Genomic DNA, 16,071 nt, shown 5'->3' on the forward strand with positions numbered 1-16,071 from the left:
ACACTCATTCATTATAGGTGAAACATATAACCTACATAGACTTGTTAAATCTCAGGGGAGGTCACCTTGCAGATGGTGAATCCTCTGCATTCAGTGTAGTAGTGCATTTGGATGGCTGAACGGAAGGTTAAGAGTGTAAAATCTGGAACTGGACTGCCTAGGTTTGAATCCTCACTCTGTACTTTCTAGCTGTATGATGCCAACCAAATTATTTTAATTCTTTGGCCCTCAGGTTGCTCATGTAATAAAATGAGAATAATAAGAGTACCTGCCTCATAGGGTAACTGGGGGGCTTAAATGAGATAATATATGGAATGTACTAAAACAGTGCTGGGCATTCTATGGTTTGATATATATCCCTTTCAGTTTTGGGGGCAGTAGAGGACAGTGGTTATGAACATGGGCTGAAGTCAGAAGGAATTCAGGCCCTGGCTCCATTCTCTCCCAGCTATGAGACCATGGGCAAGTCATATAACCTCCCTACACCTCAGTTCCTCACCTGTGTAAATGTGGCTAATAATTATTACCTGTACAGGTACAATGAGGATTAATTGAGCTGGCAAATACAAAACACCAAGTGCTGAGTATGAGTGTATTACATGGTAGTTGCAGTTATTTTTAGCAAATGGCAGCTACTCACCCCTTCAGATGCTGGGGGTGAACAGCTCTTGAGCCCTAAACCCATAAATGCTATGCACTGCCCATGGGCGGCTGAGGAGAGTGAAAATGTGTGGAAGTTAGGGTGGAAAGACCACAAGAGTTACTGCCATTTATGTGTAGGTTCCCAGCCATGAAAACTTAGCTGCATGAGATCTAGTCCACTTTCTAGGGACTCAGATATGGGAGCGTCCCAGTGCACTGGTAACTGACAGAATACAAGAACTGGAGCAAGGAGCTTTAAGGATTCTTGGGAGAAAATATTTAACTGAATAGTGTTTCTGGATGAAAAGAGTTTCAAGATGTGTCTCAAAAAGTATTCATGTAGATGGGAGAAGCTGGTCAGGAAGCCATAGTACGTCATAAAAAGCTTTGTATCCCAGGCCAAGGAATTTTTCCTTAACTTGGTAAGGAATAGGGGACCTTGTATTGTCAGTGTGACTGTGAGATGGGACCTGGAGTATGAAAGGTGTCCAGGTACACTGAGCCAACCAACAGTGGCCTAGAAATGCCAGATCTACCGTCTGTCTGGCATTGCCATCAAACTCTACTGGCTTTTTGAAGATATTTGGAGAGAGATATGTGTAGTATAGTTTTAATGTCAAATTAATTATGTGTTTTTTTTTTTAAACATTTCCAAAAACCAGAGCTAAGGTGGTTGGGGTCATTAGTGGGAACCTCATTGTATCACCTTCTTATTGCATGCAGACTAGAGATGAAATGCATTAGCACCTGACCAGCGGTGGATTCCTACATAGATGAGAAACTTACGTAGAACTAAATGCAAGCACACACAAATGAGAACAAGCAAGACTGGGCAAAATGTGAATAAGATCTGTGGATTACACTAATGTTAATATCCCAATTGTGATATTATAATTTGGTAGATATTACTACTGGGGAGAATTTGGCAAAATGAACAAAGGATTTCTATTTATTATTATTATTTTACAACTGCTTGCAAATCTTCAATTACCTCAACAAAAACTTCAATTGAACAAATGCATTCCTACAAGTTATGTTTTGTGGAAATTTGTGCCGCAGTGAGACACATTCCACCTGGGGCACATAAAACAGGCATCGTTATTTAGCCTGAGACGCCAACTGGAAAGGAGAGCAAAGTGCCTAGAAGGAAAGGGGTCAATGGTACAGGAATTGCTCTGCTCTTTCGCTCAAATTGTGGATTACAATTACCCAAAACTTGAGACAGTTCTGCTACAGTGGGTCAACTTTACCCAGCTGTTTTCTGATTTACCCCCTGGGTCTACTATGTCACATCTGCATCACTACTTCCAAAAGCAGGGTAAAAATTATTCTTTGATTATGCAAGTCAAGTTTATCTACCAAAAAAGGAGTGCCGTTAAGTGGCTGGATGTAGCACTTTAAAATTTACGGAGTTTTTACCTGACCCATTACATTCGAAAACTAAAACCCTCAGGGATGTCAATTTCTTGAATGACTTGGGTAAGACCGTGCTAGCAGGGCAAGATTATTACGAACTCTGTAATTATCCTTTCTCTGTTGTGCTAAAGTTTCTCTTCCCAGCAGTAGGGCAGACTTAGACTTGAATGAGAGCACTGAACTTCTACAAAGTGAAAGAGAAGAGGGGAAGAAATGGCAGGCTGGGAATCCGGTCCTGGGAAGGCGTCCACCGCGCTGGAGAACATGAATTTCCAGAAGAAAACTTCTCTTCCCTAGACTTGCAGACTTCAGCGAGTCCCGGAGCGCTCTAAGCGGCGGCCCGAGCTTCCGCGTCCCGGGTGAGGGAAACCGAGGCAGGGCTGGGGCGGCGCGCGTAGCTCCGGCCTAGGCGCACACCCCAAAGAGGGAACCCAGGCTTCCAGAGCTCTCCGCTCGGGCGCAAGCACCTCCAAGCCGCCCTCCCCTCGTCGGCCCCGCCCAGCTCCGGACAAAGCCCCGAGCCAGCGCCAGGAGGGGGGTAGGGCGGGTCCCGCGCGCGCCCCGCTCCCCCGTGGGCGCGAGACTCCGCCCCGCCTCCTCTACGGGAGGAGTCCGCGCCCCAACGGCTAGGCGGCCGGGCCGATCCCGCCCAGAATCCCCATGACGTCACCTGCGGCGGCAGGCCCCGCCCCTGGCCCTTGGGCGGCAGGCCGCATGACGTCACCAAGGCCCCACCCCTCCGGAACGAGTTCGGTCCTGGCGTTCATTTCATTCCAGTCCTCATTCCGAACATTCTTAACATCGCTCGCGCTGCGCCGCGCCGCCCGAGCCGAGCCGAGCCTCTGCAGCCGCCGCCGCGGCCCCGCCGCCCGCCGCGGGCGCCCACCAAGCACTTTGCAGACTCGCTTCCACCCTGCGGGGCAGTCCGCGCGGTGGGGCCCGGGCCCGGGGCGGCCGCGTCCAGGGACAGGCCATGCAGTGAAGCCCCCCCACCCCATCCACCTTTGCCCGGAGCCGCGGGCAGCAGCTCAGTGCGGCCAGGCGGCCCCGGGGCAGGAACGGTGCTAGGCAGGGGTCGGGTGGCCCAGCCCGGGGACCGGGAGCCGGGCACCGAGCGGAGGGCGGGGGAAGCGGCGCCGAAGTTTGCCTTGGACGCGCCGGGTGCTGCGGAGGCTCCCTTCGCCGAGGTAAGTTGGCGCGCGGGACGGATGCTGGGTGCGGGGGGCGCGCGGGGGGCGGGGGCCGGCGACGCGACCCGCTCGGGCTGCTCTTTCTCTCGGGGCTCTGCTTTGTGTGCGACGAGCGTGCGGGCGGGCGCGCCGAGGGCCGGGGCCGGCCCCCGCGCCCGCCTCCCCGCGCCCCTTTCTAGGTGAGCGGCCCGGCGCCGCCGCGCCAGTTGCCGGGACGCCAAGTTGGGCCGCGCGCTGCGGAGCCCTCGCGGCAACAGGCGGCCCCCGCCGGCGGCCCCGGAGGCGCTGGGCCGGCTGAGCCGCGCCCCCCGCGCCCCCTGCGCCCGCCCGCCTGCACGCGCACACACGCACACACCCTCGGGCAGTTTTCACGTTTTTTCCGGAGAAGTCAGAAGTTCGGAGCGAGCGCGGGCGGGAGAGCCGCCGGGGCCGCCTCGGAACCTGAAGCCGGGCGGATCTCCCCACTTCGCCTCTCCGGCCCTCCAGGCGCCGGGGTCCCCCGAGGCCCGCCCGGGGTCTGCGCCGACTTGCGCTGCTGGTGGGGGTTCGCTCCTTTCCAAAGATGAAAGGGGGCTCGGCCCTCTTTGCCGCTTCTCCAGGACAGTTGCTGCCGCCTCCGCTGCCTCATTGCACATTCAAGTGGAAAATTTTCAGGAGTCAGCAGAAACATTGTGTCCAAAAAAGACTGAGTCGCAGTTACCACCAAATCCTGGAGGAGACTCTCCCTGGAAAACTTCCCTTCGGTAGGAAATACTGGGGGATGTTTGTTTATTGGAAGAGAATTGATCCCCAGGAGGGAAGAAAATCTTGGTGCACTTCTCGCCTTTGTTCGTAGCAGCAATACTTGTTTTCAAGTCCAGAGGCCCGCTTTTAAGAAAGTTCAACTTCTAATGAGCTCCCCCTTTTAAAAAAATGTTTTATATTTTTTTCAACCTGAAGCATTTAAAGTGAGTCGAAAACAATAGAGGGATCACGCCTCGTTTCTATAAATTTATTTCCTCCCACGAAAATAAATAAAATCCAGATAATAATTATCATTGTTTTTTTAATTGTCTTTCTTTTTAAAGATTTATTTAAAATTGAATGGTGTCACTGTATAAAAATATTTATGAAACAATGAAATACCAGTCACCAGCATTTCTCAGGAGGCTTGTTAACTTCTCAGAAGCAAGTGGCTGCCTGTGATTTGCAGAAATGAAAATCGACCTCAGTAAGCACTGGAAACTTAGAGACAGATGATGTTCCAGGAGCGGGTAATGTAAAAAGGCCGTGTTTTAAAAACAGTGCCTTAGAAGGAGCCCAGCTTCGGGGACAGAAAAGTCTGCAAAACCTATCAGATTTCAAATTGGAAGAGAAATAAAAAAATAAAAATAAAAATGCTACAGGTATTGCAAAGGAGCAGAACACTATCAGTTCAGGACAACCGCAGTTCTTCCCTACCCTTCACCTTGATTGTTCCGAAAGTTTAGGTGGTCAGATCTTCTGTCCTGGACTGGGTGCCTGCAGGGGGTTACCTGAATTGACAGATCGCTTCTGGAAGATGTGATCTGGCTGCATTGTCAGAGCCGGGGGTGGGCTGCTTTCTCTGCAGCCTGCGATGGATCTTGCTTGGTGTATAATCACAGGGGTTTCTCTAGCAGGGTACTCTGAGACTGGTTGGGGACCATACTTCAGGCTGTGCTTCATCCTTTCACTATTGAGTTTGTGCCCTTATAAATCCAGGATCTTTGGGCCTAAGTGCATCTGAATGCTTCCAAGGGCCAAACTTAGATGCAACTTTGGTGAAAATTTTTACTCTTAGGAAATAGTAGAACTAATTACGAAGGGACTCAGACAAATGGATTAGTTGAACCATTGTCAGTAGAGAGGTTTTGAATTCATTATTTTTTCGGGGAAAGTCTTATTTTCTAATCTCACTATTTCCATAAATGGTCACAGATAATTTTGTTTAGTATTTCTTCGTATGTGTAACTGTGTTGAACTCTCAGGTTTCAGGTTTTAAACAGAGTTCACAATTTTATTTGTTGTTGGTATAAAAAATGAACTGATTAACTGTGTCCGTTACTTGTTCTTGCTGATGGAATAAAAGTGCTAATGTAGATCATTTTATTTCTACTTTAATAGTATTTATTTGATCTGCAGTTTTAGGGGACTATTAAATACCTTTCTTCCCTTCTATTACAATGCCTCTTCTTCCTTTTTTTCCTTTTTTTCCTTTTTTACGATTTGGAAACAAAACCACTGTGACATTTTGCCTTGACAGTAAGTGTAAAAAATATCACAGGAAAGAATCTTTGTGCACGTTCCTCCTCTGTGTGATCTTTTATAAAAGTAACAAGTAGAACTCCATTCAGAGAACATGCTTGAGAGATTATTGGAGGTTTTTTCCCTTTTCCCAAAACATAAACCAGGACTCACCACCACATATACTTAAATTTAATTTAAAGAGAGGGGGCGACCTAGCTTACTTTGAGTCAGATTGGAATGAAATTTTCACGGAGAGGCACTGCCTTGCCTTGTGGGTCAGTGTGTGCTTATGCCCCAGCAGCAAACTAATTAGCCATAAGGACAGGGCTTTTTCTGGTGGGGGGCAGCCTGGGGGAAGTCAGTTTCTTCCTCCCGTCCTCTCTCCCTCTCTTTTGCTTTGTATGGTAACAATTATAAATCCATACATTCATTTTGGGGACTTCCATCCCCTTTTATTTAGAAAAAGTCGTAAGGGGAAAAGTTCTGGATTTTTTGCTGCTTGAGCTTCAGTCATTTATAAATAATTTTGAATTTTGCTGGCTTTGAGAATATAGAACAGCAAGTCTAAGAGGGTGCTTCTTAAACATGAAAATTTGAGAAGAACATACTTGTAGTCTGTCACTTGTGTCTAGATCATGTTTGCTGGTACATCTTCAGTGGAAAAGTATGCAATAGGTACAGTGAAAGAATGTAGATTCCCAAAGGTTTGCTAGCCCTCTGAAGAAATGAGCCATGCCATTAACCATATTTTAAGATTTCTTGCTCCAGAAATGGATTGATCTATTTATACATGGCAGTAGTACAAGAGCCTGTGCATATGGGGGATTAATCTCTCTAATCTCATGTTATTATGTGTTAATTGTGGGCATAATTATACTGCCTGCAAATGAAAATTGTGGTTTCTTATCACTCAAAAGATTGGTGCAAATAACGGCATGTATGATCCACATGTAGAATGATCATGTTCACATACAGACAGTAGGTAGATAACTTTCAGACTTGTGTTTTAGGTACTTTGTCTTGTTCCCAGTAAAGAGATTGCAACAGGAGAAATAAGTGTTGCTGAGTGAAAGCTGTGCTTGGATGTTGGATCTGTTTAGTGATAAAACTTCTTGGGTCTGCTTTCTCCAAAGACTGGAGAATACTGGCCAGAGCAACTAACTGTTCACTTTTATCTCTAGACTGCAAGGAAATCAGAGCCCACCTTTCCGTAGATAAATGCGGGCATTACAGATTCTCTTTCAGAGTTCAGTGACTGGAACTGCAGAGTGCTAATGTCCTAATTCTGGACTCGGCAAGAAAAGAATATTGTAAGCTTATTGCCCTTTGACAAACTTAGGCTCTGCTGCTGGGCTATTCGCTGCAGTAATCTTTTCTAGCTGTGTGGTGGGTTTTCTTATTTTATCTGTAGAAGCCACGGATTACCCTGTGGTATTTAAGTCAGATCCTAAATAATGTTTGAACAATATCAGTGACATACTTTATTTTTTCACCTCGCAAAGGTGGTAAAATCAAGTAATTAAGTCCATCCTAAACACTTAATGTTTCAGGGTTGGACTTTTTGACAAATACAAGTTTAGACCCCCTTGTATTGCAATTACTCTATGCTTCTGAAATCAGGGACGTTGCAGGCCTGCCTTATAGGATAGTTTGGAATGCTAGAATATTTGGATCTAAATATCTGGAGTGTTTTGTGTGGGTATTCAAATTGTTTTGTTTCAAAACTGTGAGCTGTTGTGCATCTTCAATGTGTAAGATTATCATCATGGCTTCCTTGACCCTACTCCATATTTGAACTTGAGTTGATATTCAGCCTCTTTTTTTCAGATATATTTGGGCTTTGTAGTGGTCAGAATAAGAGGATTTTGAAATAAGTATTTTCATTTTTGTCAAAGCAAGTGGGATTTCCTGAAGAGTGGATTTTTGGGACAGTGTGTTTATAGGGTGGGTCACTCTCAGCTCTTAGGTTCTCTTTTTGTCCACTGGCTTTTTGCATGAATAGGAGGATTCTCAGAAAATAGTTTCCATAGCCTGGGAGTGAGTCCTAGCTAACTGAAACCACTGGTCTCTCTTCTGATTGGATAAGGGTTATAAGAAGCTGTCTTTTCTACTTTTGTGGCAGGCCATGGGAAGGATCCATCCTGGCTGTATCCCACCCACCCCTTTCCCAACCATACGTTGTTTAAAATCAGTATTTACTATCCTGACAAAATCTTTCTGCCCTTTTTCACATTAGTGTTTAAGGCTCTGTCCTAGGATTTCATTAGCCCTTTTAGTTTGAGGGACAGGGCCCAGAATTGGAAAATGAGTTTATAAGAAAAAGCCAGCTCATTGATGAATAAGTGAAGCACCACTGTCGTTTCCAGTGGGAAATTCTGGTTGCTCCTAGGCATCTGACAGGTTTAGGAGTCTGTGTAAAGTGACTGGAGCACTATTGACTGGGAATATACAACAATGACAGTGCTGTTGTTTTTACTGATATATAAACTGAAAAACGGCTGCTAATGGTGGGAAATGTTAATTATGTGAGAACATATTGAACTTATATTCTCTGGCATGAACTTTAAGAAAAAATGCATGAACTGTACTGCTTTTTTATAGGCACAGCTTTCTAATTATCATAATTCAGTTCAGCTCCACTCTTGGATGAAGTTCAAGTGCAATCTCAATTTAACTTGAAAGGAGATTTTTTTTGTTAAACTGAAAATGTTTAAGAAAATTTGAAAAGTTCATCCAATAATGTTGTCTGCTTAGGTGTGGGTAATTGTGGAGGGGTGGTGGAGGGATGAAATGAGTGCTTTTCTGAAATAGTTCAATAGATCTGAATATTAGGAGAGTGACTTTTTTTTTTTTTTTTTTGCTTTGCACTGTATCCAGACTTGGATCTTGTGTGTTCTCGTATAACTAGATGCTCTGTGTTTCAGAATTCTTTGAAAACTAGTGTCTTTTCCCTAATGGATAGTAAACTAAATAAATAAACATTTTACTTATTGCCATCAACGATACAATCTTTGCAAAGATAGTGACCTTTTAGAGAGAGTAGAAAGTAGAAAGATGCAGAAATCTTACAAATTCACTCGACAAAAATCACCATTAATCTTTTATACCAGTTAAGCTGTTGGAAGGTGATAGGTATCCTTATCTGGTCATCTTTACACCTTTACCTGATGGCATTCTGGGAAGGGAATCACCTTTGACAGCATTCATTCCAGTGTCCTATGTCCTTTAAATTTTCTATGACCTTACCATTTTTTCGTGGGAAAAAAGTTAATGAAACCCAGGTGTCAAGTTCTTTGTGGCATCATTTTTAATTGGAAGAAAGAACTTTAGCTGGACCTTTCTAACTTTCCTCCAGTCTGACTTCTACTAAAATGCAAAGGGAGCCCACAGAAACCGAATGACTTCATTTGCTCTGGCACTTAAGGGCTGAATTCACTTCCAGGGTGGTGAAATAAAAGGAGCCAAGTGTTTTAAATAGCCACTCCCCGAGGCCCGCCCGCCCGAGTGTTTAGAGAAAAGTGCATTGTCTGCCTGCAGCTCTAGCTGGGAGCCTGCCTGGCTCGCCCTCCCCCACTAGGCTGCTCAGTTTCTTACGTTGACATCTGTTTTTCTCTCTGTTCACCTGATGTATGCCCACACACGCACGCACATGCAGTGTGCAGGTAATGCATATTTTTGACATTGAATGTGTGTGTGTTTCCAGTCCTTAGTGGGATAGGGGGAGGCACGAAGCTGATAGTATGAAATACAATGTAAACACAGTAGCTGCCCCACATGCCGCTGCTGCTGGGTTTCTGTCTGATGGTGCTTTCTGAGTAGGCGTGCCTATTGTTGGGACAGCAACAGGCGGCAGAAGTTGGAGCACCATATGGCGGATGTGGGCCTCCGATAAGCTGTCTGGTAATTTAGTTTATCAATAGCATTTTGATATGCTTCATTTTCAGATCACCCATCACTGTGACTGGGTGTGTCTTGGGGGCAAACTGATTCTGAGCCCATTGAAACCTTTTTGAGCGGACGCTTCTTTTGGTGAAACCTCTTTCAGCCCTTTTCTCCCTTGCTGTCTTTTCATCTCAAAGCCTTTGGGAGACAATGGTGGTTAGGCTTAGAAGGAGCCCCATCAGCTGAGGGAACCGTCAGCTCTGTCTTGAAATCTGGGACACTTAGAACCTCATCAATTATTTTCACTGAGAGAAAAACAGAAACAAGCTACTTGATAGCATTTCACATAGGCAGAGCCAAAAAATTCCCATAATTCAAAATCTGCTTTTGTTTTAAATACTGGACAGATAAGATAAGGCTAATATTCTTATTATTTTGATAAAAGGTTTCTACTTTTGTTCATTCAAAATACCTCCCTGATTTCCTTTTACCTTTGAGTTTTACTTAATCATAAAGTATAAAAATGATTAACATCTGTTAACTGGAAATCAGGGAAAGTGTTATCTGTGACTAGTAGGCAAGAAGCAGCTTTGTTTATGACTAGGAATTGCTTCCAGAATACTTTTCCTTAGGTGTCCAGTGAGACTGAAGCAAAATTAAAATATCTTCCATTGGTGAACTGATAGGGGGATGCTTGCCTGAGTTGCTGGGATTCTGCACCTACTAGGTGGCTCTGTGGAGATCGATCTGAGGATTTGCATCATCATGTACATTTCATTCAGCAGATGTTTGTGTCCTGATATGTGCCAGGCACTGGAGAAGCCAGAGTATAGACTGCCTGTCTGTCCCTTTCCCAGCCCATCTTCCCTGTATGCTCTTGCTCACCTTGTCAGGCCGCTCATCTTTTCCCATGTTTTGACTTGGGTTTGTAACCCACAGTGTACAGATCCTTTGGTTCTGATGCAAACTCAGGTCAGGCTCTCTATACTCCTGCCCTGGGGAACCTCTGTCATGCCAAGGGTTCCCACCTAAGTATGTGCATTGCAGCTTCCATGGAGCTTTCAACAACCTGGACCTCACCCTGGAAAGTCAGGAGGGCCTGAATGGGTGCAAAGTGTCTATATTTCTAAGAGGTCTCCTAACAGTGTCTGCCTCTGGCTGGGAACCATTGCTCAAGATATTCTATTTCTTATCCTCACATCAAATCAGACTACATTTGGTTATACCTGCTAACTCTGAATGGGATCCCCCCGAAACCCCTGTATTTGTGAGGTGATGTACCTAGAAACGTACACTGCATCTTTATGGAATTCACTAAGATGTCCTCTGTCAGTTTTAAAATATGGCTGTGCAAAAATTAGGTCACACCCTTCTTTGCAGGAGAAGCAGCACAATGAACAGAACTACCTTCTCTGTGCTCGGCAATCATCTGTTATCCCTTGGGAATATAGCAGTTGTTTCCAGATGTGATAATAGAGGTGTGTGTCAGGCTTGCTGGCAAGGGATTTAAGGGCTAATTCTAGTCCGGCTGCTTGTAGCGTTATTTTACCTTGTGTGTGGCAGGGATGCCTTCAGAGCACCACAGATGGTACCCCTGGAGATTGCTGAGTGAGGGGATAGGAAGGGTAACCTGGATAGCAACCCAGAGACGAGTCTGCTGCAGATGAACCACACTTGGCTTTTCATTCTTTCCTTTTTACTCTCTTCCTGCCACCTTGGGCACTTTGAAATCCAGATGCTTCCTCTTTTGCATAGAACTGCACCTTGTCAATGGAGATTTAAACACTTGCAGGTGCTACTGTGTGCCCGGGATTTGGTGGACAGTGAATGGCGATCGTAAAGTGACCTTGCAGAGTTTATAGTTCAGGCTCTCAAGAGATCATCACAACACAGTGGGGAAGTTGTGTATTTTGTATTTTATGATTCCAAGATGCAAATTATTTCCATATTTGAACATTTTCAGAATTAGGATGTGTCCTGCAGTCATGTCTGGCCAGGTGGTAGTCATGGCCTGTGATGTGGTCACATAACACTTATCAGAGCCTGTAGAACAAATGCATTGGAGAGGAGGAAAACCCCAGTCAGCCAAGGAGCATTCCTAAGAATGCTCTTGTCACAGAGGGTGATAGTGTGTGGAAAAACATGTCTATTGATCTCTCTGAGAAGTTGTTTTAGGTGTATCTTACCCACTTCATTGTAATTATATTATCTTCTTTGTGTATGCACGAGATTGACATGATAACGAAGTTTCAATATATATAAAGTAACGATTTCTAAATGATAAGGCAACATTCTGGTATGGTTTGTTTTGCAACAGTATTTCTTAGAAATAAAGTCATACTGCATTTTATAATCAGTGGTCTCTTAGAGTATGATATGTTGATGAAACATGTTTGTATTTCTATCCGGAAGGATCTGAGAGATTATATTATGGATAGGCGTTGCCTTGCAGGGATTAGGTTGGGAAGAGGAAGGGGCTTTCATTATTTACATGTTTGTAGTTTTTAGGAGCATGAATTTTCTTAATATCAGAATAAGAATGAAAAAACTCTGTGGGATAAATGCTTGTGCAATATCCAAAGAGCTATGTTGCACAGTGGTATGGACTGAGGAAACCTTTGCAGAGGAAGTGATGTTGGAATTCTTGAAGGGAAAGGAGGATTTCCAGATGCCATTTTGGGAATAGAATGGGGCTAAGTTCTTAAAAAACAAACTTCCTGAAATTCTCTCCAGACTAATGAACTCAACCCTCAAACAGTGATAAAGTTTATTGGCAATCATGAGCTACCATAGGTCTGAAACTTGGCTCTGAGCAATTAATTGAAAGAATCAAGAGGGAGGGAACTGGTTGTCAAGTTTCCTGATTCTCATTTAGAAAAAGACAGGATAATTAGAATAAAAAACACAGGTTTGCAGTTGGGCACATCTCAAGTGGACTCTTGGCTCAGTCATTTACTAGTTATGTGGCTTGGACAAATTACTTCCCCTCTGAGCCTCAGTCTCCCCATCTGTAAGTTTCAATAGAATGCCTCCTGTATGCCTGATGCATAATAAGTGCTCAGTAAGTAGCAACTTGAGCTGTTATCTTGCATGCCAGGTCTTCACAGATGTCCTGCCAGGTCAGCCTGGACAGTACCTCTTGAGGAACACCCAAGGCTGAGGCACAGTTACTTAGAGGAGCCGGACTTCTGGGCTCAGGCAAATGGATTGAAATCCAGGAGGGGCTGAGGCATCCTGTAAAGTCCTACCTAGGCCATTAATCACTTTGAACCATACTTCTCCTATTCATAAATTAGAGGAAATCCATCAGTAAATACATAGTATTTGAGGTAATTCCTTTCCAAATGCTAGTATGGATTAAATGGAAATGCTTCTAAAGGTGGGTGGCATGGTTCACCTTCATCTGCCTAAAAGAAACCTCTCTTTTAGATTCTTGATTGGAAGCTCCACTCCTAACTTTGGGATTGCGTTCTCCAAGTTCTTCTCTAAGATGGTCGTATGGAACTCATCTTTTCATAGAGAAACTCTGGTTAGGGCCCCGAATCTGCCTGAAAAACCTTTGAGGAATGCCCCCTGGAGTTCTGAGGGCATTAAGGTTAGGTGTGAGAACATAGGCAAAGGGGAACCTCCCTCCTGCCTTTGCTGCCCACTTCATACCTGTTTAGGGGAAGGCAACTTATCGTGCTCTCAGTTTTCTCATCTGGAAAACGGGGTTGAGGTTACCTACTTTTAAGTGTTGTGCTAAAGTTTAGATAAGACCTCATAAGACCTCACTCAGTAGGCCAGAGCTGCAGGTGTGGCTGCTGTGAAACCCCAGACCATCCTGTTGTAAGTACTGTGAGCTTGGAAATGAAATCTTTGCTCCTCTTATCAGACTCCTTTCTCTGGGCCTTAAATATAATTCGAATTATAATTCACACTTGTGTGAATGGCAGTCCATCACTTTGCCAGAGTATGTAAGAAGATGTTTCTAAAACCGAGATGACCATCTGCTTGGGTTAGTACCCCAGTGTTGCTGGGTAGGTAAACTGAATCCTTCCTGGAAGGTGGCGGGTAGAAACCTGTGTTTTCAGTCAGTTGTGCTAAGCTGGTCTGTTCTGCTCGTACTCAGCTACGCTTCAGGGTGTATGAGTGTCCCTAAGGTTTTAGACTCGGGCCACTCCCAGTCTGAGCAGTTAAAGATTGTTTTGTGTGAGCCCAGGCTGGAAACAACCTGCATTTTATTGACATCTATTGTCACTTAACCAGGGTGGTATATAGAACTGTGTATGTTAACTTGGTGTAAGTTAAAAATTGAAATAAAAAATTGTTGAGAGAGATGAGTAGTCTTGTTGGGGATAAAGGCTTTTAGAGGCAGCAGACTGACAGTTGAGGAGAGAAAGGTAGGTTTAAAAACAGTGATTCACACCCTGGGGATCTACTAAAAGCCACTGAATTACATACTTTTGAAGGGTGAATTTTACGGTATGTGAATTATCTCTCATATAAAAAAATAAAATACCCATCTAGTTGCCACGCCGACCACTGGCCTTGCTCGCTGTGGCGCTCCAGCATGCTCACCCTATACACACGTTTGTTTTGCTGATTGAGTCAATTAAGATTGATATTTAGAGCGATGACCTAATAAGATTTTTACACTGTCACTAGTTTACTGGTTTTAGTGAGAGGCCTAAAGGCATATCTGTTTGAAGCATCTAAAATGGAAGATTTTTTTTTTTTTACTTTAGAAGAATAATTTCAGCAACTTGGAATGACTCGCTCCTTAATGGTAAATGTTGACCATGTTAACTGCCCGCGTGGCTTTCACTTTAAGCAGTCCAAGATCTGAATAGATATCTCCAAGGATCGGGTAGGAGATCCTGTGGTAGAGAGACCTGGAAGGCGCAGGAGGCCACAAGTCAAGTATTGAATCTGATTTGTGAATTGATTTAAGATGTGGAAAAAATAAGCCTCCAAGTCAGGTTAATTTATTCCTCAGATTTCAGTCTCTGGTCTGCCCAGTTGTTTCTTAATTTTAACTTGGTCTTTCTTGTCCCTGTGCCCTCCCACCAGGTACTGTCTTAATAACTGTGGCAATTTCTATCCATTTGTATTTTCTAAAGGGTTGTCCTTTACTGTTCCTATGGCTGTGTAGCTGGCTACTTGCCTGGTACAGTGCTGGTTTAAGGCTTCTTGTCTTGGCACAATAGCACCCTCTCTTCCTCTCAAAATATCCCAGTTTGGACAATGAACTCTATAGTCATTCTACTAGTAGGAAACTGTGGAGGAAACCGGATGGCTCCCTTTAATTAAGCGTAATGGAGAGAAAATCCCAGGCAGGAGGCCTTTGTGCTGCCCTGGTGTTGAGCTGTTGAGCTCATGACGGTATTATTCTTGAAGGAGTGTCCCAGGCTGTTTCAGAGACCAGAGTTACTACAATAGAGGAGGTTTTCAGATAACAATTTTTCCTGTAAACCTGTGCTGGTTTTCAAATAGTTTCAACCCAGTTGTTTCAAACCCTCTGCTATTCTGTGGATAAGTATTAAAAAAAAAAAGGGTCTCATCATTCATAGAATGATTCAGCATTGGTTCATTTCCTTTTAGACTAGCAAATTTTAATTTAGAAAGAAGTGTTTCCCAGTGGAATTCTGAAAGGTTTGTGCTTTGTGAAATTTGGGCATTTCATGTTATATTTTGGAACCTGGTGTCTGGGTGCTCTTGACATTCTTGTTTCATATTTGCTTACATTTGTTCTTTGGGAGACTTTGTAAAGATGTCCTGTGATGTATCTAAATATATACGGCAGGGAAAATGGAGTGGAATTCTAGAAATTTAAGAAGTTGTAGTATTTTGTCTAAAACTATAAGTAAGTAAAATGACTCTACTCAGTTCCAGGTGGCTCTTTTGACACCAGTGTTTAGTTATTTTATCATGTGCTTTAGGCAGTAACTTGGGCAGGTGTTCAGTCGGCTGTAGTGTCTTTCAGGTCTAGCTGAAACAATTGCATCTGTTTTTTGCTGTTGAGAACCTGGAGAACTGTTTTCCTTGTTGGGGGAGTTCACTTGGGCGAAGGCATTGGAGGGTCCTCCAGGGTCAGGGTCTTGGTGCCTCCCCTTCCACCTATGTGTAAGGGAGGCATGGTTGGACAGCCCCTGCTGTAGGCTCTCCCTGTGACCTTGCGCAAGTCACCTGAAAATTTTGGTTTCCCTTTCTGGGAAGATAATGGCTGGGCCGCCTGCCCCTCTGGCATGCTTTTGAGCTGAGCTTTAGATTAAAGATAAAAGTGAGAGCCTTAGGCAGAAGGTCCTGGAGAACTTGATGGTGTTATCTGAGTCATCCTGCCAACAACCCCCCACTTGCCTCCCAAAACAAGGTACTTGGAGGAGTGGCACCACTGAGTTCCCTCTGTAACTCTTCTTTTACTTGGCCTAGTGCCCAACCACTTTGGGAGAATTTGGATAAGAAAGGAAGGCTAACAAGCCAGGTTCTGTCTTAAGCCCATTTTTCAGCATTACCTCATTTAAATCTAAGCACTCCATTTGTAGTTGAAGAAAGTTAAGCTCAGAGAGGTTTAGTGACCTGTCCAAGGTCATGCAGCAAGTGTGAAAGGGCCAAAATTTGAAGCTGATTCCTTTGTGACTCCACAACTGCCAGACTAACAAAAGCCTGCATCTCAAGTCACCTGTCTGGTTTTATTATTGTGGCATTTGAATGG

The 16,071-nt window shown here is 44.3% G+C and overlaps 1 protein-coding gene across 9 annotated transcripts in view; it reads left to right on the top strand.

Annotated features, from left to right (window-relative positions):
• Positions 1-2,698: 2,698 nt before the first annotated feature.
• The window catches only part of TEAD1 (TEA domain transcription factor 1), a 248,569-nt gene continuing 235,196 nt past the window's right edge, over positions 2,699-16,071 (top strand). For 2 of the 9 annotated variants that reach the window (XM_037026415.2, XM_073216219.1), the window contains exon 1: positions 2,720-3,245. The gene's annotated coding sequence lies outside the window, so the exon portion shown is untranslated. Of the gene's footprint in view, positions 3,246-3,847; positions 3,992-16,071 lie in introns of all 9 variants that reach the window. The other 7 variants (XM_073216217.1, XM_073216221.1, XM_073216222.1 and 4 more) reach the window with 6 other exon arrangements.

This window comes from Manis javanica, chromosome 11, assembly GCF_040802235.1.
Source record: "Manis javanica isolate MJ-LG chromosome 11, MJ_LKY, whole genome shotgun sequence".
Lineage (NCBI taxonomy): Eukaryota > Metazoa > Chordata > Mammalia > Pholidota > Manidae > Manis > Manis javanica.